This window comes from Peromyscus eremicus, chromosome 12 (genome assembly GCF_949786415.1).
Source record: "Peromyscus eremicus chromosome 12, PerEre_H2_v1, whole genome shotgun sequence".
NCBI lineage: Eukaryota > Metazoa > Chordata > Mammalia > Rodentia > Cricetidae > Peromyscus > Peromyscus eremicus.
The window spans coordinates 71,893,204-71,917,043 of NC_081428.1; the positions used below are offsets into that span (position 1 = coordinate 71,893,204).

General features: G+C 42.9%; 1 long non-coding RNA gene across 1 annotated transcript in view; it reads right to left on the minus strand.

Moving 5' to 3' along the window:
* Positions 1–23,840, minus strand: part of LOC131922575 (uncharacterized) — a 40,819-nt gene that overhangs the window by 1,210 nt on the left and 15,769 nt on the right. The window contains exon 3 of the long non-coding RNA XR_009382330.1: positions 354–458. This is a non-coding gene — a long non-coding RNA (uncharacterized LOC131922575). The remainder of the gene's footprint in view (positions 1–353; positions 459–23,840) is intronic.

Here is a 23,840-nt window from a genome sequence, read left to right on the forward strand (position 1 = left end):
CACAGCCCAAGAACTGGATGATGTTGCAACGCCTACACTGTACTTCTGAGGTTTCCAAAAGTCTCTCAGTGTATACAACTACCTACCTCTAGATCTTACTTATCAAAATACAACTGCCCTTCTCTAGATTTTACTTATCCCCCCAAATCTTAACTTGTAACTGTCTAGTCTACAGTCTGTCGCTCTCTGGAGTGTTACCTGTTCAAATGTTTTACAGCCTGTGCTTAGGATCGTACCCCCTTTGTCCATACTTCTTTCTTCATAGTTGTTTTCATTTCTTCCCTTCCCCCCTTTTTTTTCTTTCACCTGTAGAACAAGCACACTTCTTTCTTTCTGGTATTCCCTTGTCTGACCTGGAAGAGTCCCTGTAGCCAGTGTCCACATTCCTGTCTCCAACTGGGTTTCTGTTCAGGTATTACTTGCTGTGTCCTTGCTTGGCCTCCAAGGACATGACCTGGCTGAGGGCAGGGATGGAATGAAGAAAAAGACAGACACACAGACAGAAGGGCTGGGGTCAAGTGGGCTCTGTAGGGTAAAAGGGCCAGAAAAAAAAAAAAAAAAAACAACCCACCCTGACCCCGAAACCAGAGCCAAAGAAACACACTCTGACCCTGAGAACAGAACCAACTCACTGGCCCTGAGACCAGAGCCAAAAGGTTAAAAAGAGCCAGTGAAAGAAACACACTTTGGCCCTGAAACCAGAGCCAAAGAAACACACTCTGCCCCTGACCAACTCAGTACAAGAACCCAACCAATCCCTGAGCACAAAATCCAGCCAATCTCTGAGCTTTTGTAAGTTCAGGGATTGAAATCTGACCAATCTTCATCCTAGAAAAACTCCGCCCCTAAGAAGTCCTATATAAACCCTGTGCCTATTGGAAGATGCCTTTTTCCACCCTGGCAGGGGCAGCTACCCTCCTGGAGTCTTCCTTCTGGATAAATCTCTTGAATGAGGTTTGAGTGAGACCTTTCACTGGAGTGGAGCAGGGCAGAGAAGTAACAACTTTCACTGAAGCAGGAGCAGAGCAGGGCAGAACTGTTAATACTTTTGCTAGGGAAACCTTCCCCTAAGAGCAGAGTTGTTACATTGGGGATACCTCCCCCTGGATCAGGGCTATAAGCTGCTATGCTTCTGGTGACTTTGTGGTATTACTTGGCTCCAGACTGCTAGGATCCCTTTCCTTCCGAGCTGCCATGCTTATAGGCTCTCTAATGGAGAGACCGCAACACCCTGGAATCCCAGCATGTTTATTATATACAGTTGGCTGATAAACAAGGAGGCAAGTTCAGCTAATTTCAGTAGGCACAGTCTCTATAGGGAGCACTCTTCAAGATGTAAATACCAGTGGGAGTTCTATGGTGGACATTTTCTACACTCACTATCAACATCCACACATGGGCTGGAGAAAGACTTTGCCATTTCTCTTTAGGCTTCACCCTGAGGGTTAGGAGAGGAAAGGTTTGGCATTTTTCCATGACTCTGAGGTTCTGGCACCCTTGACGTGGTTGTGCCCATGTCAACAGCACACATTTACTCAAGGGCTTCACATACTCAGGGCTTCCTCTACTGCCTACATGTATGTACGTGTGTGTTCGTGTGTGTGTGTGTGTGTGTGTGTGTGCGCGCGCGCATGCACATGCTCCCATGTAGGCCAGAGGTCAATGTTGAGTGTCTTTCTCTATTGCTCTCCACTTTATTTTTTGAGTCAGAATCTCTCCCTGAATCTGAAGCTGATGAGCCAGTCCTGGAGTTCCCTGTCTTTGCCTCCCCGGTGTGGGGATGCTAGGCACATTGCTGTAACAGCTTTTACCTGGGTGCTGGGAAATCAAATTCAGGTCCTCATGTCTGTACTGCAAGCATGTTACTGACTAAGCCATCTCCCCTGCCACTCAAGGCTTTTTAAATTCTCTGTTCCTTATACACATGCCCTTGCTGTGGCCCCTCCTATTCTGAGTCCTGCAAACCAGGCTGCTGTCTCTCTGCTCCAATTGTCATTCCTGCACTACTTCTGATGCCCGTCCAGTTTTTCCCAACCCTAGACTTTAGGCACGGCACTTGTGCTCCTTTATCTCCTCCTCAGAACGTCATGTGTCCCGTATGTAGATGTCCCTCCCTCCCTGGAGACTCGCTGTCACACCGTGAAATGAAGCAGGTTGTATCATGTACAAAGCTTTATCATATGCTCTCTTCAGATGTTGAATACCCACACATCCCAGAACCCCAGTGTGAAAGCAAATTTCAACTTGTATTGTTACATCAGGAAGACTCAGTGCTGGGCATGAAGTTCACACTTGAGAGGCTAAGGCAGGAGGATGATCATGAGTGTGAGGTTAGCCCGAACTACAGTGTAATTCTATTCTTTTTTTTTTTTTTTTTTTTTTTTTTTTGGTTTTTCGAGACAGGGTTTCTCTGTGTAGTTTTGCGCCTTTCCTGGAACTCGCTTTGGAGACCAGGCTGGCCTCGAACTCACAGAGATCTGCCTGGCTCTGCCTCCCGAGTGCTGGGATTAAAGGCGTGCGCCACCACCGCCCGGCAAAAACAACTTCTTTTTTTTTTTTTTTTTTTTTTTGTCGTTTTTTGAGACAGGGTTCCTCTGTGAAGCTTTGCACCTTTCCTGGAACTCACTTGGTAGCCCAGGCTGGCCTTGAACTCACAGAGATCCACCTGGCTCTGCCTCCCGAGTGCTGGGATTAAAGGCGTGCGCCACCACCGCCCGGCTGTAATTCTATTCTTAAGCATCAGTTAACCATAATAATTCTACATAAAACAATTTGATAACATATGGACTTAAAATTACAGTCATTTATTTCTCAGTATGTGTCTTCAGGTTGGCTGGCATTTAAGCTTTAAGCAACTGTTGGATATAATTTAAATTTAAAAGCGGTAGGTTGGGCCAATGTTTCTTATATATTTCTCATTCCCTGGACCACGGGTTACTCAAAACATGCTGTTCTCAAAGCAAAGGGCAGGAGGACAAGAGGAGGAGCCCAGATTGACTGGTCTCCTTCAGGCCTTTCCTTTCTCTACACATGCCTCAATCACTGGCCACAGTAAGCTCTGTGGTAAAACCCAAGCCAAAGTGTGTGGCTTTCTGTCCCTCAGGAAGGCACAGAAGGGTGTGAGCCTCAGAGTCTCCAGGGCACAATGAGGCACTGGGACCAAAGGTTCCAATACCACGTGTAGAACGTTGTGTTTATTTACATCCACATTGGGACTTTTCCTTTGATTCCAGCAGCTCTAGAAAACAGGTAGACTTGGCAGCCATAACAACTCAGGGGTGGGGTGGGGTGGGTGGGGTGGGCGGCGATGCTCTCCAGCCGGAATGTTTCCTCATCGCTCATTCACACTCCCACCACTCGGATGTAAACCCAGAAAATATTTTGGTGTGTTATTCTCTCCAAACCTTTAGAGCAGTGCAATAATTTAAAAATTCTGACTTCAAAACAGCATCTCTCCAGATCTCAAATATTTCTTGAAAGAGCAGGGCATAAGAGCACATGCCTTTAATGGAGGCAGAGGCAAGTGGATTTCTTTGAGTTGGACCGCAGACTGGTCTACAGAGCTAGTTCTAGGCCAGCCAGGGCTACACACTGGGACCCTGCCTCCAAAAAAGAAAAAAAAATCTCCAAAGAATATTCTTTTCTGCCCTCCCCACAATTCTTGTCAGAATAGACTCCTATGTGTGGGTAGAGAGGGGAGGGGGCCTGAGACTGAACTCAGGTCAGAACTGCAGGGAATCCCTCAGAATTGGAAAGACTACAGATTGGGAACTGAGGCGTCCCACCTTCAGGACAAGCTTATCTTCTTAGAGTCTAGGAAGGGTCCTTCAGAATCCCAAACCACCTGCCGGCCATGTTAGAGGTGCTAAGCACTCAGAGAAGCAGCATAAATGTTCTACAGGTCTTTCAGGCCAAAGCATGGTGGTAGCTGCCACATCCCTTTGTTTTTGTTGTTGTTTTTGTTTGTTTTTGAGGCAGGGTTACTCTATGTATCCCTGGCTGTCCCAGAACTCACTCTGTAGACCAGGATGGTCTCGAACTCAGAGATTCTCCTGCCTCTGCCTCCTGAGTGCTGGGATTAAAGGCGTGCACCACCACCACCCGGCTACTGCATCTTTTTTTATCCCTTGGATGTGACAATGGTTTTCCCTTTTGCTAGGCATTTGGCTTTTATCCACTCTGTCATGAAAATGTCACAATGAACACTGTCATAAGCCTTTGACCACATTTCTGATTACAGGCACGTATCACTGAGTGGTGGGGATCTGACAAGCCTGCTGTTAGGTGACCTGTCACTGTATGGCACATTAACAGTGTGTCATAGGCAGTCTGTCAGAGTTCAGCATGACTGTATTTCCAGGGGCGAGATGCCTGGGAATGCAGTCATTTGTCCAAAGGCTATGACCATTTCTTCAGGCTCTTGACAGTCGATTGCCAAACTGCTTGACCAAAGGGTCAAACACATGTGTTCTCCCACCAGCATAACAGAAGGTCTTGTTAGTGTTCTCAGGAGTGAACATTTGAGGGTAACACTATGAAACTTTTTTTCTTCTCCTGTCCAGTTATATTTCATGGTTACCATATTGTACATAGGTTTTTTTTTCCTTCAAGAATATACATACTTTTAATTGGCTGAGAATTTCATGCATGCATGTAATACATTCTGATCAAATCTACCCCTGTGCTCTCTCCCCTCCTGTTCTTCTCCCATTGCCTCACTTTTCCCTCCCACACTCGTGTTCTGTTTTTAAGTCCACTGAGTCCACTCATTCCTGCCAGTATGAGCGTGGATGGGACGGAGGGCCCCCACTCCTCCATATCTACATACAGCAAGTGGTTTATTTTGACAAGAATTGTGGAGGAAGAAAAAATTTTTTTTTCAGAATTTGTTTTTCTTTTCTTTTTTTGAGGGCTGGCCTGGAACTCCCTCTGTAGACCAGGCTAGCTTTGAATACACAGCCCAAGAGGCTACTCGAGCATGGGTAGCTAGCTTCTCAGGGGCTGCATCCGTGAAGAAAACCTCCCCAGCACCCATCAGTTGCCAATAGCACCTCAGATGAGGGCTTGACTTCATGACCCCACCCATCCAGTCTGGAATTTGAGCTGGCTTGTTCTTATATAGGCCCTGTGCATGTAGGCACAGCTGCTGTGAGCTCATGTCCAGAAAATACTTTTGCTGTAGGCATCCACTGCCTCTGGCTCTTACAGACTTTTCTTACTGCCCCCTGTTCCGCAATGACCTGAGTGCGGGGTGTGTGTGTGTGTGTGTGTGTGTGATATAAATCTACCTTTTAGAGCTGAGCACTCTACCATTTCTTATTCTCTGCATGTTGGCCAGTTGCAGCCTCTGTGTTAATCACCATCTACTACAAAAAGAAGCTTCTCTGGATGGGGTTTGAGAGACACTCTGTGGGTATAAAGGTAAGAGCTTAGGTGACAATATATGTCCATTTAGCAGGGTAACGGTGGTAGTAAACTTTTCTCTAGGGCCTATGACTTCCGTAACGGTGGTAGTAAACTTTTCTCTAGGGCCTATGACTTCCCCAGTCATGGATTCTTGGCCCAGTTAACAACATCAGGCAGGAGTCCTGTCTTGTGGAGCAGACCTTAAATCCAACCGTAAACTGCTTGGTTTTATGCCCATAACATTTGGGCCATTATTGCCACTGTGGACTTATCTTGCCAGGCCAGTCACTGTTGTAACACGCAGGTTTCATAGCTTGGTAAGGCAAGCGATTACTTTTCTCTACCACTAGTGTGCACAGTACTTCCCAACGCCACGACACAGGAAAACAACCGGCTATCTAAGAGGAGCCCAGACCAATGACGCATGGCAATGAACAGACTTGCAAGTAAAGATGAATGGACTAAAGGGTAAACTGTGTGACTCACTGTGTCACACTACAGCTTCCAGGGTGTGATTCTTCTCATTTTGTTTGTTTGTTTGTTTGGTTTTTGGTTTTTCTTTTCAATTTTGTGTTGTTTGGGGGCAGGGAGACGGTCACAATGGGACAGGGAAATAAGTAGGATTGGAATGTAGGATGTAAAATCTACAAAGAATCAATAAAAGTAAAAACATTTTTTTAAAAAAGCTAGAAGGTTCTTGAAAGTCCTCAGATACCTAGAAGGGGCACTTTGTTCCACAGGTGGTCCTTTGATGGAAGAGGCTGGGGTCACGGTGAGGGTGGATAGTGCTCCCTGTGTGGTCATGGTAAGGGTGGATAGTGCTCCCTGTGTAGTCATGATGAGGACGGACGGTGCTCCCTGTGTAGTCATGGTGAGGACGGATGGTGCTCCCTGTGTGGTCATGGTGAGGGTGGACGGTGCTCCCTGTGTGTTCATGGTGAGGATGGACAGTGCTCCTCATATAAGGTGTGTGGTTATGTAAGGGTGGACGGTGTTCCCTGTGTGGTCATGGTGAGGGCGGACGGTGCTCCCTGTGTGGTCATGGTGAGGGCGGATGGTGCTCCCTGTGCACCGTGTGCAGGGCTCACCTCAGGTGGAATGACTAGAGCTGTGGCCATGGTAGGGGACCATGTAAAACTTTAAATAAAATGTAATGGAGAATACTTAGATATCAATTTATTTTAAAAAGCTAGCAGATGCAATGACATTTTAGGATGTGTGAGATCATCTAATTTCATTAAATGTAATAAAATTAATGTTTCATAGAATAGTGCTTATAGGAAACAGACAACAGTGTGGTGTGCTCATGCCCAGAATCCCACAACTTGGAAAACGGAGGCAGGAGGACTGCCATGTGTTCAGGGCCAGCCTTGACTATATAGTGGGCTTTAATTAAACCTGGGCTAATGAGCAAGAGCCTGTCCAAAAAAAAAAAAAAAAAAGACAAAAACAAGAAAGCCATGGCAAATGGTTGGTTGCTATGGGAGAGTTCCAAGTACTCTTCAGAGCACTGACTGACAGATATAAAAACAAGTAGGAGCCGGGCGGTGGTGGCGCACGCCTTTAGTCCCAGCACTTGGGAGGCAGAGGCAGGCGGATCTCTGTGAGTTCGAGGCCAGCCTGGTCTCCAAAGCGAGTTCCAGGAAAGGCGCAAAACTACACAGAGAAACCTTGTCTCGAAAAACAACAAACAAACAAACAAACAAAACAAGTAGGAAACAGACCAGTAGCCCTGTCAACCCATCTCTAATAAGGGGGTGGGGCCAAAATGAGTGAAGGGAGAGAGAACACGATACAGAGAGATTAGGGAGAGATTTAAGAGGCACTTGGGGGAGTGGTGTTAGGAGAAAATGCCTTCTGCTGTGATGCGACACTCCAAGACTGACATCACCCTCGAAAGTGTCACTGGTGGGGAATGGAAGATACTGAGACGAGACATGCAGAGGTTCAGATGCAGCCTGGGGACCCCATCCTCAGGTGGTCCAAAGCCTGCCAAGCCCTCTGCTGCCTCTAGGCCTCCCGGACTGCCTGCTCGCCAGCATCCGGTGACCTTCTTCACACCCCTTCGTGTTCACAGAGCATTGTGTGCTCTAAGATGGGAAGGTCACCACGAAGGGTCAGAATTATGGACCGAACCACTTAAAATTTAAAATTTATTTATCTATTTATTTGCGTTCTCATTCATTTGATCACTCCCTACAGGAAGCTTATTCTTCCCTCCCACAACAATCACTACAAGAAAACACCCCACAAACTTGCCTAGGGGGCCAGTCTGATGGAGGCAATTCCTCAGTGAAGTCCCCTGTTCCTAGATGACTGGAACTTGGGACAAGTAGACAAGAAAAACAATATCACACCCTTAAATGGTGATCAGATGCAGCATTCTGCAAATGGCTGAGACTCAGATTAAAGGAACTAGCCCAAGTTCAAGTCTACAGGGTGAAAGTTGGTAAGTATTAGGATCTAGTATTTATATTCTTTCTTCTTTGTTTTTAAACAGACTTTATTTATTATGGCTATTAATATTATTTTTGCATTTCTGGAAACGGAACCCAGGGCTCTGTGTGTACTAGGCAAGCTCTACTACCAAGCTACATCCTTGATTATTTTGAGGCAGGGTCTCACTTTGTAGCCCAGGCTGATCTGTATCTCTCCATTCTCCTGTCTGTGCCTCCTGGGTGCTGGGTTCATGGGTGTGCAGTGTACCACCCAGTGTGGTTTGCAATTTTTCAAGCAATGCTGTTTTTCATTTAGTTAATAATGTACTCCAGGAAGCCCCTCAGGTCTGTTAGCAAAAGCACTACCTTTGACCCTATTCTATGTCCCTTTTGCTTCTAGTAAATGTTTCTAGAAGTAACCAAGTTGGATAGTTCATAATTCCAAGGGCTGAGGGTATAGAGCAGTGAGTAGCCACTTTGTAGCATGCTCAAGGCCCTGAGTTCCATCCCTAGGGCCACCAAAAGAAAAAAGAAACCTCCTAGGTGTAGTGGCTCACCCCAGTAATCCCAGCACTTGTGAGAGTGAGGCAGGATTGCCATGAGTTTGAGGCTAGCCTGAACTACATAGTGAGTTCTAACAGCCTGGGCTACAGAATAAGACCCTGTCTCAAAAGGTGAAACCGAACAATCACAAAAACTAAAAGGAAGGAGAGAAGGAGGAAAGTCCTTACTGTTGCATGACTACAGCAGGACTGCCAGCCCGAGGCCATCAGAGCATTGGGGACACAGCACTCACTCACCATACTGCAAATGAGTCAGCTTCCTCAGAGTCCATTATTTCATGATGTGTAAAACGGAAAAAAAAAAAACACCTCACATATAATATTCAAGAAAGTGAAAAGGCTTTCTATACAAACCTTCAAAAAGTTACTGCACCATTTCACGAGGCGGCAGAAATACGCCCTGCTCAGACTGGAGCAGGAGGAAAGGCTGCTGGCCCTGTCTTTCACAGGTAGTCTGTGGGCCAGCTGGAGTCCAGGATGTCTCCTTTGAGAGCGCTTTGGCTGAGGAGAGCATCGTTTATGCCTAAATCTAGAGAGAATTTAGCTTCTTTGGTTGGTTGGTTTTGGTTTTGGTTTTTTCGAGCTTTTCTTAAACAGCAACAACAGCTGGGCGTGATGGCGCTTCCATGGAAGCAGGAGGACCAGGGAGGGGCTCAAATTTAGCCTCTCTCTGTAACAATGGGCTATGTAACTATTGAACAGCCTGGGCTAAATCAGACCCTGTCAAAAAACCAGAGAGGAAAATATGAACAGCCATCAATACATGGCAGTAACCTTTGCATGAACATTATGCTAATGGCCTGCTTTTTGTCTTTTTAATTCTCATTCTCATTCTCTCTGTCTGTCTCTCTGTCTGTCTCTCTGTCTCTGTCTCTGTCTCTGTCTCTCTCCCTGTGTGTATGTGTATCACAACGCCTGTGTAGAGGCTGGAGGACAACCCTAGGGAGTCAGTTCTCACCTTCCACCCTGTGGGCTCTGGGGATTGAACTGATACTGTCAGGTCTACCTGGCAAGCCATTTTACTGCTGAGCCTTTTAAAAAAATAATTTATTCTTTTATGTGCACTGGTGTTTGTCAGATTCCCTGGAACTGGAGTTACAAACAGTTGCAAGCTGCCATGTGGATGCTGAGAATTGAACCCGGGTCCTCTGGAAGATGTCAGTGCTCTTAACAGCTGAGCTCTCTTCAGTCTCTGCTGCTGACCTGTCTTACAGGCCCCTAAATAGCCTATCTGAATAATGTGAACAGACAAGGGCATTTCTGATTTTGCTGTAGTACTTATTGGCTCTTCTGGACAACAGTCAATCAAATCAGCAGCTTCTCAAAGCACTTCTAAAAGCTTTTGTTTTCACATAAAGGAAGGCGATTTAAAATTTTTTAAATTACATCTTGTTTAGTGTGTGTGTGTGTGTGTGTGTGTGTGTGTGTGTGTATATATATATATATATATATATATATATATATATGTATACGCAAGTAGATGTCAGAAGCCAATGTGTAGTCAATTCTCTCCTTCCAACATGTGGTTCCCAGGGATTAAACTTAGGTCAGTAGGCTTGATGAAAGGCTGTTGCCTCCTGAGCTCTCTTGCTGGCCTAAGGAAGGTGATTTCTAAAGGCTTTAATATCCAGTAGGGTATGGTGACATGTGCCTATAATCCCAGCAATTGTAGGGTGGAAGCAGGGGGAATCAGGAGGAGAAGAAGTTCAAGGTCACTGTGGTTGTTTCAATGCATCTGGCACCCATAAGTTCACAGGGAGTGGCACCATTAGGAGGTGTGGCCTTGTTGGAGGAAGTGTGCCACTGTGTGGGTGGGCTTTGAGGTCTCCTTTGTTCAAGCTTCGCTAAGTGTAGAGTAAAACCACTTCCTGTTGCCTGCAGGTCAAGATGTAGGACTCTCACCTCTGCTGTGGGATGTCTTTCTGTATGCTGTGAACATGTGTTGCTCGGATTGGTTGATAAATAAAGCTGCATTGACCTATGGCAAGGCAGCTTAGAGGCAAGTGGGAAATCCAAGCAGATATATGGAGAGAAGAGAGGAAAGATGCCAGCCGCCACCAAAGGAATAGCAAGATGCCAGCAAACTGGTAATGCCACAGCCACGTGGCAACTTATAGATAACTACTCAGCAGAGAAAAACAATGACATCATGAGGTTTGCAGACAAATGGATGGACCTAGAAAAAATCATCCTGAGTGAGGTATCCCAGACTCAGAAAGACAAACATGGTATGTACTCACTCATAACAGGATACTAGATGTGGAACAAGGATGACTGGACTGCTACTCATATCACCAGGCAGGCTACCTGGAAAACAGGACCCCAAGAAAGACACAGGGATCGCCCAATGACAGAGAAATGGAATGAGATCTACATGAACAGCCTGGACATGAGTGGGGGTAGTGAAGGGCGAGGGTCGAGGGAAAGAGAGCTTGGGTGAGTGGGAGATCCCAGCTGGATCAACAACAGAGAGGGAGAACAAGGAATAGGAGACCATGGTAAATGAAGACCACATGAGAATAGGAAGAAACAAAGTACTAGAGAGGCCCACAGAAATCCACAAAGATACCCCCACAACAGACTGCTGGCAATGGTCGAGAGACAGTCCGAATTGACCTACTCTGGTGATGGGATGGCCAAACACCCTAATTGTCGTGCTAGAAACCTCATCCAACTACTGAGGGATCTGGATGCAGAGATCCATGACTAGGCCCCAGGTGGATCTCTGGGAGTCCAATTAGCGAAAATGAGGAGGGTTTATATGAGAGAGAATTGTTGAGACCAAGGTCGGATAAAGCACAGAGACAAATAGCCAAACAAACGGAAACACATGAAATATGAACCAATGGCTGAGAGGTCACCAACTGGATCAGGCCCTCTGAGTGGGTGAGACAGTTGATTGGCCTGATCTGTTTGGGAGGCATCCAGGCAGTGGCACCGGGTCCTGTGCTCATTGCATGAGTCGGCTGTTTGAAACCTGGGGCCTATGCAGGGTCCCTTGGCTCGGCCTGGGAGGAGGGGACTGGACCTACCTGGACTGAGTCCACCAGGTTGATCTCAGTCTGTGGGGAAGGCTTTGCCCTGGAGGAGATTGGAATGGGGGGCGGGCTGGGGGAAAGGTGAGGGGGGCGGGAGGGGGGAGAACAAGGGAATCTGTGCCTGTATGTAGAACTTAATTGCATTGCAAAATAAAAATTAAAAAAAAAATTTTATAACCTAAAAAAAAAAAAAAAAAAGAAATGGGTTAATTTTTTTTGTTTTTGTTTTTTCGAGGCAGGATTTCTCTGTGTAGCTTTGAGCCTTTCCTGGAACTCACTTTGGAGACCAGGCTGGCCTCGAACTCACAGAGATCCGCCTGGCTCTGCCTCCCGAGTGCTGGGATTAAAGGCGTGCGCCACTACTGCCCGGCTAGAAATGGGTTAATTTAAGATGAAAGAGCTAGCTAGCAAGAAGCCTGCCATAGGCCATGCAATTGGTAGTTAATATTAAGCTTCTGATTATTTTATAAGCAGCTGAGGGACTGTGGGGCCGGTTGTGACTGGAGCAACACTGGATGGTGGGGCCAGGTGGGACTGGTTATGGTTGCCATGGTTATGGTCTCTATTCACAGTTATAGAAACCCTAGCTAAGACAGTTATCCAGGCTGGACAGTGAAAGTTCTGGGCCAACCTAGGCTACCTGAAACCCTATCTCCAAAAAAAAAAAAAAATTTATTTAATCTCAAAATCCCAAATCTAGATATATTGATCTTATTCTATTTGATCTTCTTTTTGTTTTTAATTTATTGATCTTAAATTACTGTGACAAAACTATCAAAGTAACTATATTGATAACTACAGCAATTTCATAAAACACTGACTTCTCTGAGGATCGCTAGTCCAGTGACTCAGTGAAAGAACACAGTAATCCTTTTAGACATGCTTCCTCCTGCTCGGAAACCAGGAGAAGCTGCTGATACTCCTTTGAAAAGCTCATAAGAGAGGGGGCCTTTTCATTGTTTCCAGACAACCCTGATAATGCTGAACTTCTAGATTTATTTTAAAGCTGTAAACCCACCCTTGACACATACTGAAGAAGACAGCAGAGCTCATGTGTGCTGTCCACATCAGGCAAGCATTCTGCCATGCACTTCAGCTCCTCCTTGTTAATGTAGCCCAGGCTCATGATCCTCCTGCCTCACCCTCCATAGCTAGTGCTTGGATTATAAGAGTGCACCAATGCATTTGGTAGAAGCTGGCTTAATGGTTTTGTTTTGAGAGCAGCTCATGTAGTCCAGGCTGGCATCAAACTTAATATGTAGCCGGGGATAACCCTGAACTCCTGATCTCCTGCCATGCTGGTATTACAGGTGTATGTCACCACATGAGGCTCAGAATGTTGATTTACCTTTCTTTCTTCCTCCCTTCCTGCCTTCCTTCTTTTCTTTTCTTTCTTGAAGCGTGATCCTAATTAGTCTTATCAATAAAAACCAGGAGTCAGATACTGGGGTAAAAGCTAAAAGATCAGAGAAGCAGAGGAGCAGCCAGTGACTTCTTACCTCTCTGAATCCTCCAACCCAAAGGGCCAAGATCCTGTTTCCATGCTGCCTTATCACTTCCTATCTCCTATCTGTACAGACCTCCAGACCTCTATTGTTATAGTGGCTAGTTCTACCCTCTGATCTCCAGGCAATCTTTATTTGTCAGAACACAAACAAAATATCACACATTTCCCCCTTTTTGTCTAAATAAAAAGCAAAGGTTTTAACTAACATAGAAAAACTATATACAATAAGTACAATAACTACATACAAATATGTACAGGCAGTAATTACATTAACAATGTCTGGTCCATTAGCATTTGACAAATTCAGAGAAAATACTCCATTATCTATCCTATCTTGGTGAGTCCAAAGTGTTGTACTGAATTCATCTTCTGTCCTAACTTGCATTACCAACCCCAAACTATCTTTTGATGTCTCTCAACCTTTTACACTATACACCTCTTTTGTGTCTTTTCTGAATTTGTTTAAAAAAGGAAAACTATAACTATAACTATCTAGTCTTCAACTCCATCAGAGACCTAAGAAGGATATAATATTATTTGAGTAAACAGGAAGTATAGAGCAAACAACTTCCAAAAATAAGAAATGACAGAAACAGCTGGTTGCCTGGACAGTTACCCAAGGTTCTTCTGCAACATTGGGGCAGCCATCTTCAGCCTACAGACCTAGAATATCTGATAGACTTATCTGTGAAGCAGAATTTTGGAGGACTGTGCCACCTTGTCTTAGCAAAGTTGTGCAGTCCTTTCTTTTCTGTCCTGCTTGCCCAATTTGGGCAGGATGCTGTCAGCAGTCAAGGCAAGGGCAGTTTTTGGCCCAGGGGCTAACTTTTGCCACAAAGAAAGCAAGCTCCATAAGGAGTTTCTTTGATGCCCACCATCTTCTCTGAAGTAGATTGGTGCTGCCAGGAGCAGACATGTCTCATTGTCATAAAACAACAACAAAAACAACAACAAAAACCCTTATGTTATTAAAACACCTTAAATGCCATATTTTGTAGATCTCTGAAGTATTTGAAGACCATCTGTCTATCGAAAAGATATCTCTGTTTGACCTTAAAAACATATGTAACTTGACTACAAGTTTGATTGTAATAGGTGACTAACTACTAACCTGCATTTCCTTATTATCCTAAATAGTTTGTAATAGTAACTTTCAAGGACTAGAAATTTACACTACATCATTAAATGAGCTGTATAGATACAATACCTTGAACAAAAGTAGAAATGTATGTATAATATGTTCTATCCAAAAATAACCTTAAATTTTTATCAATATATAAAAATCCATATCAATGTAAAATATTTAAAACTAGTAGTTGCTTTTTTGGTTTAAAAGTAGATTCAATAACCTACCTTTTTATTCTATCATTTCTATAACAAAAATAAATGCAAATTTGTACCAATATACAAAAATCCAAGCCAATGTAAAATATTTAAAACTAGTAGTTGGATTTTTTTTTGTTTAAAAGTAGATTCAGTAATCTACCTTTTTATCCTATTTCTATATTTCTCTTTTTCTTTTTAGAATGAGATCCTTGAATCTAATCTCCTTTGTTTAGTTTTTTCCTGACCATTATCAATAACAACTTATAACCAACCCCCTAAATGATGACAAATATCCATAACCCACTGAATGACAAAAAAACCACCCACCCCACCTCTTGGGAATGTGGGTGTCATGTTCTTAAAATTATTTCCTGCTGTCTGGGGGGTGGTGGCACCTTTAGGGAACTCTAAAAATGTTTGGGATAATTGTTGAGTCCTGGGAGAGCTAGCTATATCATTTGTTGTCCAGTCTCTGTGTAATGGGAAAGTGCAGGGCTTGTCTCAAGTGTTGGCTGGAGTAGTCTGTGAGGCTGGATCATCTCAGCCAGCAATCTCAATATTGTCCTGAGCAGTATGTAGTCCAAAGCTGATCTGTCTTTCAGTGGTGTTTGTCAGCTTGTTGGTGTAACTATAGTCCATGTGGAACCATCATTGTGGGGCTCATCCTCCTTTTGGAGACATCAAAGGTCACTATTAGGCATGGTCACGGTTCACTGCAGAAAACTTAAACATTTTAAATGTCATATGCAGCAGATCTCAAAGAGGTTAAAGGACCATAATTTGTTATGTACATCCAGAGCACAAAAACTTAATTCCTAGTCCTGATAGACACTCAAACTCGAAATCATGTACAGGAAGCTAGATGAAGCCTTTTTTCTAGATTTAGTTAGTACTTTATATGACCATGAATAGCATGACAAAAGTTTAATATATATAAATCTTATGAATTTTAATATAATATTCATATCTTTTTTTAAAAATATTTATTTATTATGTATACAATGTTCTGCCTGCATGTATGCCTGCAGGCCAGAAGAGGGCACCAGATCTCATTATAGATGGTTGTGAGCCACCATGTGGTTGCTGGGAATTGAACTCAGGACCTCTGCAAGAATAGCCAGTGCTCTTAACCTCTGAGCCATCTCCCCAGCCCTAATATTCATATCTTAAGAAAAGTTTTAAAGAGTCAAAATAAAACCAAAGGATTATGAGATTAGTGGCAATAGAATAGTCCCTAATTTTGGTTTTCCTCTGTCCCATATCAGGTGGCTCTTCTGACGTGATACAGAAATTTTGTATTTTCCTCTTAACAAACATGCTTGGGTTTGGAGAAGGAGAGAGTCACACTCCAACTCCAAAGCCAGCTTTAATTTTTAATTGAACTGGGGCTATAAAAAGACCATTTGCATTATATGTGTGTAGAGAACAGCAGAAACAAACATTTGGAAGGATACATGAAATTTTATCCTGTTGGAAATGTGATATACCAATAGGCCAATTTACTCTTTTTCTAAGGATATTTTCTCTGGATGATTCATCCCTTTTCTTTAGATGCCTCATTTGTCCAGCAATCTTCAGATTCCTTAGCTGGATGCCTTCATTCTCTTGGAAAGACAAAAGCAAAACCCAGCTCCAACACTAGCTTTGGGGAGTTTCCCTTTTGGCAAGTTATATCTGATTAAATGAAAAGCATTTGTTAGTGATATAAATTAGTTTAAATTGGATGGTCATGCATGTTGATGAACTATCACCTCTTCTAATCAAGAGATCTCTCTTGTTCAAATCAAACCTTTATCAATTTTGATTGTATCCTTAAATTTTCTTCTCCTGTGAATACAAAAGCAGAACCTCTTCCTCAATGTAGCACATATCCTGGTTTCCATTCTGAGGTCAACACATCTTTAAAGTATATAGGCTGATTTAATTCAGTAGTTTTTTCTATTATGCAATGTTTCTCCACAGCTGTTGTTCTTTCCTCATTAGCATTCAGAAAATTTAACGTTAATAAAGCATTGTGCAATCTATCTCTGTGGGTCTTTATTACCCCTTTCTGTTTATTAAGCATATCTTTTAGAGTTCAATTAGATCTTTCTATAACTGTTTGTCCTGTAGGATTGTGTGGTATACCTGTAATATGCTTTACATTGTAATATGCAAAAAGTGATTTCATTTTACTAGAGACATATGCTGGAGCATTGTGAGTCTTGATTTGTGCAGGTGTCGCTGTGTGGTCACAACACGGGTGTGTGGGTTTACGTGGGTCCATGGAATGAAGACTCAGAGTCATCTTAAGAATGAATCTAGCCTTTTGTGGCTGCAGGGGGGTCCAGCCTTGAAGGACTGAAATACTATCCATTCACCTAGGGCAGTTTTATTTCTCTCCAACACAGCTTAGCCAGTTATGCTCAAAACAACCTGAAAGGGGCTCCCAACAATACAATGCCAAGTGCAAATTCCTCGATTTCTCAGGTACCATGGTTTTCAAGGTTTCCTGAATCAAGTTTTGCATAGGCCTTTGTATCCTTGAGAAACTCCAAGACAGGATTCACATAGAGGGCAAGAAGGGAAACAAAAGGTGTCTGCTAAACAAAAGACAGATTAGGGCTGGGTGCTACTCTCTGGAGCCAGGCCAGATGTAGCTCAGCAGGAATGCTGCCACATGTGCAGGTATACCATGATGTCCATAACTTCCAACAAATGTGTGATTACAGAATCAGCCTTTTCAGAACTCAAAACATTCCCCCATTGAAATCCTGAATAGGTATCAATGGTATGCTGTATATATTTTAATTTTCCAAGCTCTGCAAAATGAAACATGTCCACTTGCCAGTTTTCATTTCTTTGAGTACTCTTTGGGTTACTTCCCACAGGTAGTGGAGTTTGGTTATACAAGGTACAAGTAGGACATTTTCTTAAACTTCCTTGGCTTGTCACCAAGTGATGGGAAAAAATCTTTTTTCAAACCCTTGCTATTGACATGGTGTTTTTAATGAAATTCTGAGGCTTCTAGCACATTTCCTACCAATAGTTGATCAATTTCATCATTGTGCTAGAGGGCCTGGTAGGCCCACATGGGATCTAATATGTGTTATACATAAGGGGTGATTTCTATTTCTGATTATTTCTTGTAACTGAAAAAAACAAAGTCAATTCTGTATCATCTGGAATAAATTGAGCAGTTTCAATATATGAAACAACTCTTTCTGCATATTGAGAGTCAGTAACTATATTAAGATGTTCTGGAAAATCTAATAATACCATAAGAATAGCATATAGTTATGACTTTTGGACAGAATCATAAAGGTTTTGAGCCACTTTACTTAAATTTCTTGATTTATAGCCTGCTTTTCCTGATTTGTTTGCATCAGTATAGAACATAGGGGCTCCAGAAATTGGTGTTTCCCATACAATGTGAGGAAGGATCTAGTTAGTTCTCTTTATAAATTGAATTCTCTTGCTTTTGGGATAGTTGTTAATCTCTCCCAAAAAATTATTGCAAGATCTTTGCTAATGTTCATTTTCTGCCTATAAAGAGGAAATTTCAGCATTAGTAAAAGGTACTACAGTTTCTGCTGGGTCTGTTCCTGCTAATTGACAAAGTCTCAATTTTCCTTTTTGAATCAACTGAGAAATATTTTCTATACAGATATTTAATTTTTTTACTCTGTTTATGTGGTAAAAAATATCCATTCTAAGATATTATCTTCTCTCTGCATTAAAATTTGTGTAGGGGAATGTACAGGAGGGAAAATAACCAGAATACAATCAAAGTCCAGATCCAAATGATCTATATGTGCATCCTGTAATTTCTCTTTTACTAAAGCCAATTCTCTCTCAGCTTCAGCTGATAATTTTCTTGAATTATTTAAGTCCTTATTACCTTGTAAAGTTTGAAACAAATTACTCAGTTCTTGAGTTTTTAATCCAATTGTGGACCAGTTAATGTCTCCCATATTTTTCCCAGAAACATATGTTAATTTATGGTTTGTTTCTGAGATTGCAGGAATGTTAATCTGAGTATTCCATTGCTGTAATAAATCACGTCCCCATAAATTCATTGCTATATTAGCCACATATGGCTTTAAATTTTCCTCTCCGTCCTTCTGGCTCTATATGTTTGACTCATCTTTCACTTTGTTTTACCTGAGATAAAATTCCATTCCCTAAAAGCTGAACACTTTCCTCCTTAAGAGGCCAACTTGGATGCCAAGATTCTGGTGCAATTATTGTTACATCTGTCCCTGTGTCTAGAAAACCTTTAATTATAATGTCATTTATTCATATTTTTAGTTTTGACCATTGATCATTTATAGAAATTTGCCAAAATATTCACTTTATGGTTTCTCCTGAAAATTTTGTCTTATATTCTAAAGCTGTTCTATCATCCAGAGCAGTGTGGCTTTTTACAATAGGCATTAGGTCCTTTAATAGCTCTGGGGAGGATTTCCACCATGATGACAGGGAATGACTGAAGTAAATTTGACATGGGGGCTTGTGAGAGGCCCCCTAAGGCATTTCCCAATGGCAGAGGGTTACCCCATGTGTCACTTGTTGATCTGCATTCATTGGTCCAGTGTTGGCCTTTGCCATACTTCTTGCATACTCCAGAAGACAGGGGCCTTCTGTTTGGATTATTCCTAGAAAAAACACTGTTTCTAGGAATGTCCTGTCTACAATCCCTTTTTAGGTGACCTTTTAGGTGTCATAATTAAAACACCTGACATTTTGAATTTTCTTCAAGCCTGTGGAAATCACCTCTCTTGGCCACGCATCATCATGGTTATGATATTCAGTATTGACTATATCATGGATCCATTCCTCTATGGGTGCTGATCTTGCCTTAAAGGCCTAATTACCCTTTTGCATTGTGAATTAGCATTTTCAAAAACCAAAGATCCAATTATTATTTGTCTAGCTTCTGAATTTGGTATCATTCTATTTACAGCTGAAGTCAATCTTTGTAAAAAATCAGTGAAGGTTTCTTTAGGTCATGTATAACTTTAATAAATGGCTCAGTTCTCTTTCCAACTTCTTCAATTCTGTCCCAAGCATTCAAAGATGCTGCAAGGCATAGAGCCAGGGTGTCTTTGTACATCAGCATAATCACCCTCTCCAAGAAGTTGGTCTTGGGAGATTTCCATACCTCTAGCCCTACTTCATTGTTCAATGGTCCTAGTCTCATCTTTCTACTAGGTCCTCCCCTGTAACTGAGGAACAGGTTCTAATACTGCTGTAACCAAGTATTTCTAGTCTCGTGGGACAATTCTGTTACTAGTTGACCATGAATTTAACATCTGCTTCACGAAAGGTGAATGCACATCAAATGAGACTATCACTTCCTTAAATCTCTTTAAACCTAACATTTCCACAGGAATCCAGTCAGCTCTTACACAGCCTTGGGGATATCTGTCATGTGGCAGTTGTTCCTGTAAGGTGACTGGATATATTAAGGTTGATTGTTTGATAAGCTTGGGCTGTTCTTGTCTAATTTTATAATGTAATGGTGAGGTTGGTTCTCCTTTAAATTCCTCTGTCTGGGTCTAAATATCTCTATGATATGATCTTGGCATTCATATCAACCAACTTTTTTAGGGATAAATCAAGAATTATCAAAATGATTATTAACATTATGTCAATCTCAGTTGATTATCCCTTCATTTAATTGTTCCATTTTAAACCATCCATTGTGTAATCATACAGAGACCTAACTCCCTCCATCATACATAATAGTGTTTCCCTTTTTTTTTTTTTTTTTTTTTTTGGTTTTTCGAGACAGGGTTTCTCTGTGTAGCTTTGCTCCTTTCCTGGGACTCACTTGGTAGCCCAGGCTGGCCTCGAACTCACAGAGATCTGCCTGGCTCTGCCTCCCAAGTGCTGGGATTAAAGGCGTGCGCCACCACCGCCCGGCATGTTTCCCATTTTTTAACGTGGGAAAAAACTTTTTTTAAAAAAATAATTCCCTTCTTTAAGAATTCCCAATTGTCTTACCAAGTCTTCTGAGGATGACGGTGAAGTTGACAGTGAAGTCCAAGGCTGACAGCTGCTGCACAGAAGAGTAGAAGCCCGAGCAGGTGTCAAGGCAGCTACCTAGTGTGGCAGAATCCCAATGAGGGGGTCCAGGGAAGGCCCACAACCCACCAGGAGAGGGAGCCAGCTGTCTGAAACACACACACACACACACACACACACACACACACACACACACACACCAAGAACAAAAAGAAACAGTCCAGACAGGAAGCACATGCAGGGGGAGTTGCCTAAAGGTAGAGCCGGGCAGTGGTGAGGGGCTAACTCTGGCAGCATTTGGAGCCCAAGTGCCTGTAGAGTTTGCTGAAGTGAGTGAGGCTGCAACAGAAAAATTCCAGACTTGCTCAGAGGGCTTGGGGAAAAAAAGGGAAAACCTAGCCAGCTGGGCAGTGACCCACGTGCAGCTACGGTGTGTGCCAATGGCTGTAAAGCCATGGGCAAGAAGCTTTTTCGTGAATTCATGCCCCAAAAGTTAGGTGCCAGATGGAGTGTGATCCTAATTAGTCTTATCAATAAAAACCAGGAATCAGGTATTAGAGTAGAAGCTGAAAGATCAGAGAAGCAGAGGAGCAGCCACCAGTGACTTCTTACCTCTCCAAATCCTCCAACCAAAAGGGCTGAGATCCTGTGTCTACCCTGCCTTATCACTTCTTGTCTGTACAGACCCCCAGACCTCTATGTTTACAGTAGCTAGCTCCACTCTCTGATCTCCAGGCAAGCTTTATTTGTCAGAACACAAACAAAATATTACAGAATACTTTTTTTTTCTTTTCTTTTTTTTTCTTTTTTTGATTTTTCAAGACAGGGTTTCTCTGTGTAACAGTCCTAGCTGTCCCGGAACTTGTTTTGTAAACCAGGCGGGTCTCAAACTCACAGAGATCTGCCTGCCTCTGCATCCCAAGTGCTGGGATTAAAAGTGTGCGCCACCACCGCCCAGCTCTTTTCTTTTCTTTTCTTTCTTTCCTTCTTTTTTAATTTCTCCTCTCTCTTTATCACCTTCTTACATTAGAGGTTAAAAAAATTTAAACCCCATTCTGCAGTAATTCAGCAAGTATTACCAAGCACTTTCTTTGGGCCTGGCACAAGTGTTTTCAAAGTATCCATGTGTCCATTGAGGAGGACCTCGGCAAAACTAAAGCCTCATGACTACTGCATTTCATCCACGCTCTGCTGGGTGTGCAGCTCAAGCTCTTGGCCTTTCCAGGTCTAATGACTCTGATCTGACTCACAAATATTCTTATTTCACAATGGGCTAGTACAGCAACACTCTTGTTTTCAGTTCTGGGACTCACAAATGTTGCATATGCAAAGTAAGTGACTGGTGAGGGAGGAGAGGGCCTGATTCATAGGATGGGGGAGGGCCACACTCAAGAACTGGGCAGCCAGTAACAATGCATGCCTAGAAAGAATGCTCTTCTGCACAGAACTATAAAAAGAACTATGTCTTACTTTATCTACTTGAGTCTGCATTCTTCATTCATAAAACTAGCTGGTGGGCTTGAAGATCTTACAAATTTAACTTTCAATGATCATGCAAATGTTACACTAGAGGCAAACTGATTTTACTTCAACTTAATGTCAAGTTTTTTTTTTTTCTAATTAACCAGTTTCTAGCCATAGGCAGCTTTAGTGTGGGCACCATTGGTATAGGCGGACTCTGGGGACTGTTTATTAGGAGTCTCACTGGGCCAGGTAACTGCTAAAATTCTTAACACCTGTGTCTAGAAGCTTTGTTTTGTTTTCTAGTAACCACTGAGTTTTCAGCTTTCAGTGTGGTGATGCTACAGTGCTCTGAGTCAGGGGCCTCCTCAGGAGGAAATCATCTGGACCAGGCACCTGACATGGGGTCCGGCCTGCTTCTAGGTACTTGACAGCAATTCTCTTTTTTCAGTACGGAAGGCTCAGAAGCAAGTTTTGCTAAGGTCACATAGGTTGTAGTGAACATTAGGGAGTTCAATTCTAGGTCTTCTGATGTCCACATAGCACTTTCCTTTATGGTCTCCTGTACCAAAGGAACAATCCAACCCAAAGGGAGGAAGCAAGGAACAGTACCAGAATGTTAGGGAAGCCTAGTGTAGAAGTTAGAAGCCATGAATAAAGACTAAACTCCTATAGTCTGTGGGAAAGGAACATATTTTGTATTTAAAATGCCATTGTACGATAACAGAAATTTACAGTGCTGGGGAGGGTTTATTGTTTTTTAAATCAACTTGACACAGCTAGAGTCACCTAGGAGCAGGGCACTTCATTGAGGAATGGCCTTCATCAGACTGACCTTTAGGCAACTCTGTGGAGGCATTTTCTTGATTAATGATTGATGCGAAAGGGCCCAGCCCACTGTGGGTGGTCCTGGGCCCTGTAAGAAAACAGGCTGAGTAAGCCATGAATGAGCAAGCTGGTAAGCAGCACCCCCATGGCCTCTGCTGTAGCTCCTGCCCTGGCTTCCCTTCATGACAGAGCTACAGCTGCAAGCTGAAATAAACCCTTTCTTCCCTACGATGCTTTTTCACCCAGCAACAGAAAGCACTCTAAGGCTCTTGGTGTTTCTGCCAGCCAGACCTTAGTCATTCTCCCAGACTCAACACAAAGAAGTCTGATCTGCCATGCTATAAAATTGCTCATAGTTTAAGTCTAGAACATTCATAAAGGAAAGATTGGTCATTACCTTCCATGAGTCAAAGTGTAACCAACACCTCAGTTCCCTCTGTCCCCTGTCCTTTGAGGCTTCAATGTGGACGGGGTCTAGGGATATACTTGGCTTCACTCCTGATTTCCCACGGTGGTCTGTGAATCAGCTGTTATAACCACATGGGACGCAATTCCTGGCTTTTCTACTCCAATCTAGAGAACAGCTCTCCGGAGCAGAGCCCCGCAATGGGGTCAGCAGGCATCACAGACACTCAGTGCAAACTGGAGCTGCTAAAGGACTCGCTCCCTGAGAGTTCGTATCTGAAAGTGGAATCTAAGTAGAAAAGGTACAAGCAGCCATCACACGCTTAAGGAGTCATTCCCGGAGGGACAGAAGTTAGGAACTGAATATAAACAGAATCATTTCTCCTTTGATAATGGAAATTACATTGGCAATTTCTACACTGAGAGGTGGTTATAGAGTAGCAGTTAAAAGGTGAGCTTTGAAGTCAATCCCAGGCCATGGTTTGGCTCTAGTTTTTTGTCTTGGGATAAGCCTCCTCCAAATCTCACCGCCATCAAGATTTGTAAACTAGAAATAGTAGAAGTGAGTTCCTGCTTTGTCAATGTGTGCCTATGCCCAAGGCATAGCACTACATCCAGAGTTGTCCCTTTATCTTCAGTTTATTATTATAAGACAAGCTGGAAAAATGTAACAATGAATGAAATATGCAAAGGCTAATGAAGCAAGCAGAAGAATGGAAACTGAGGTTTTTGGGGACCACTTTGATTCTCCCAGGGAGGTTTTATTGGCAAAAGATCAGACCAGATTCCATGACCCAGCCCACATATCTGGAATCACAGCACTTGAGAGGCTCAGGCAAGAGGGTCAGGAGTTTGAGGT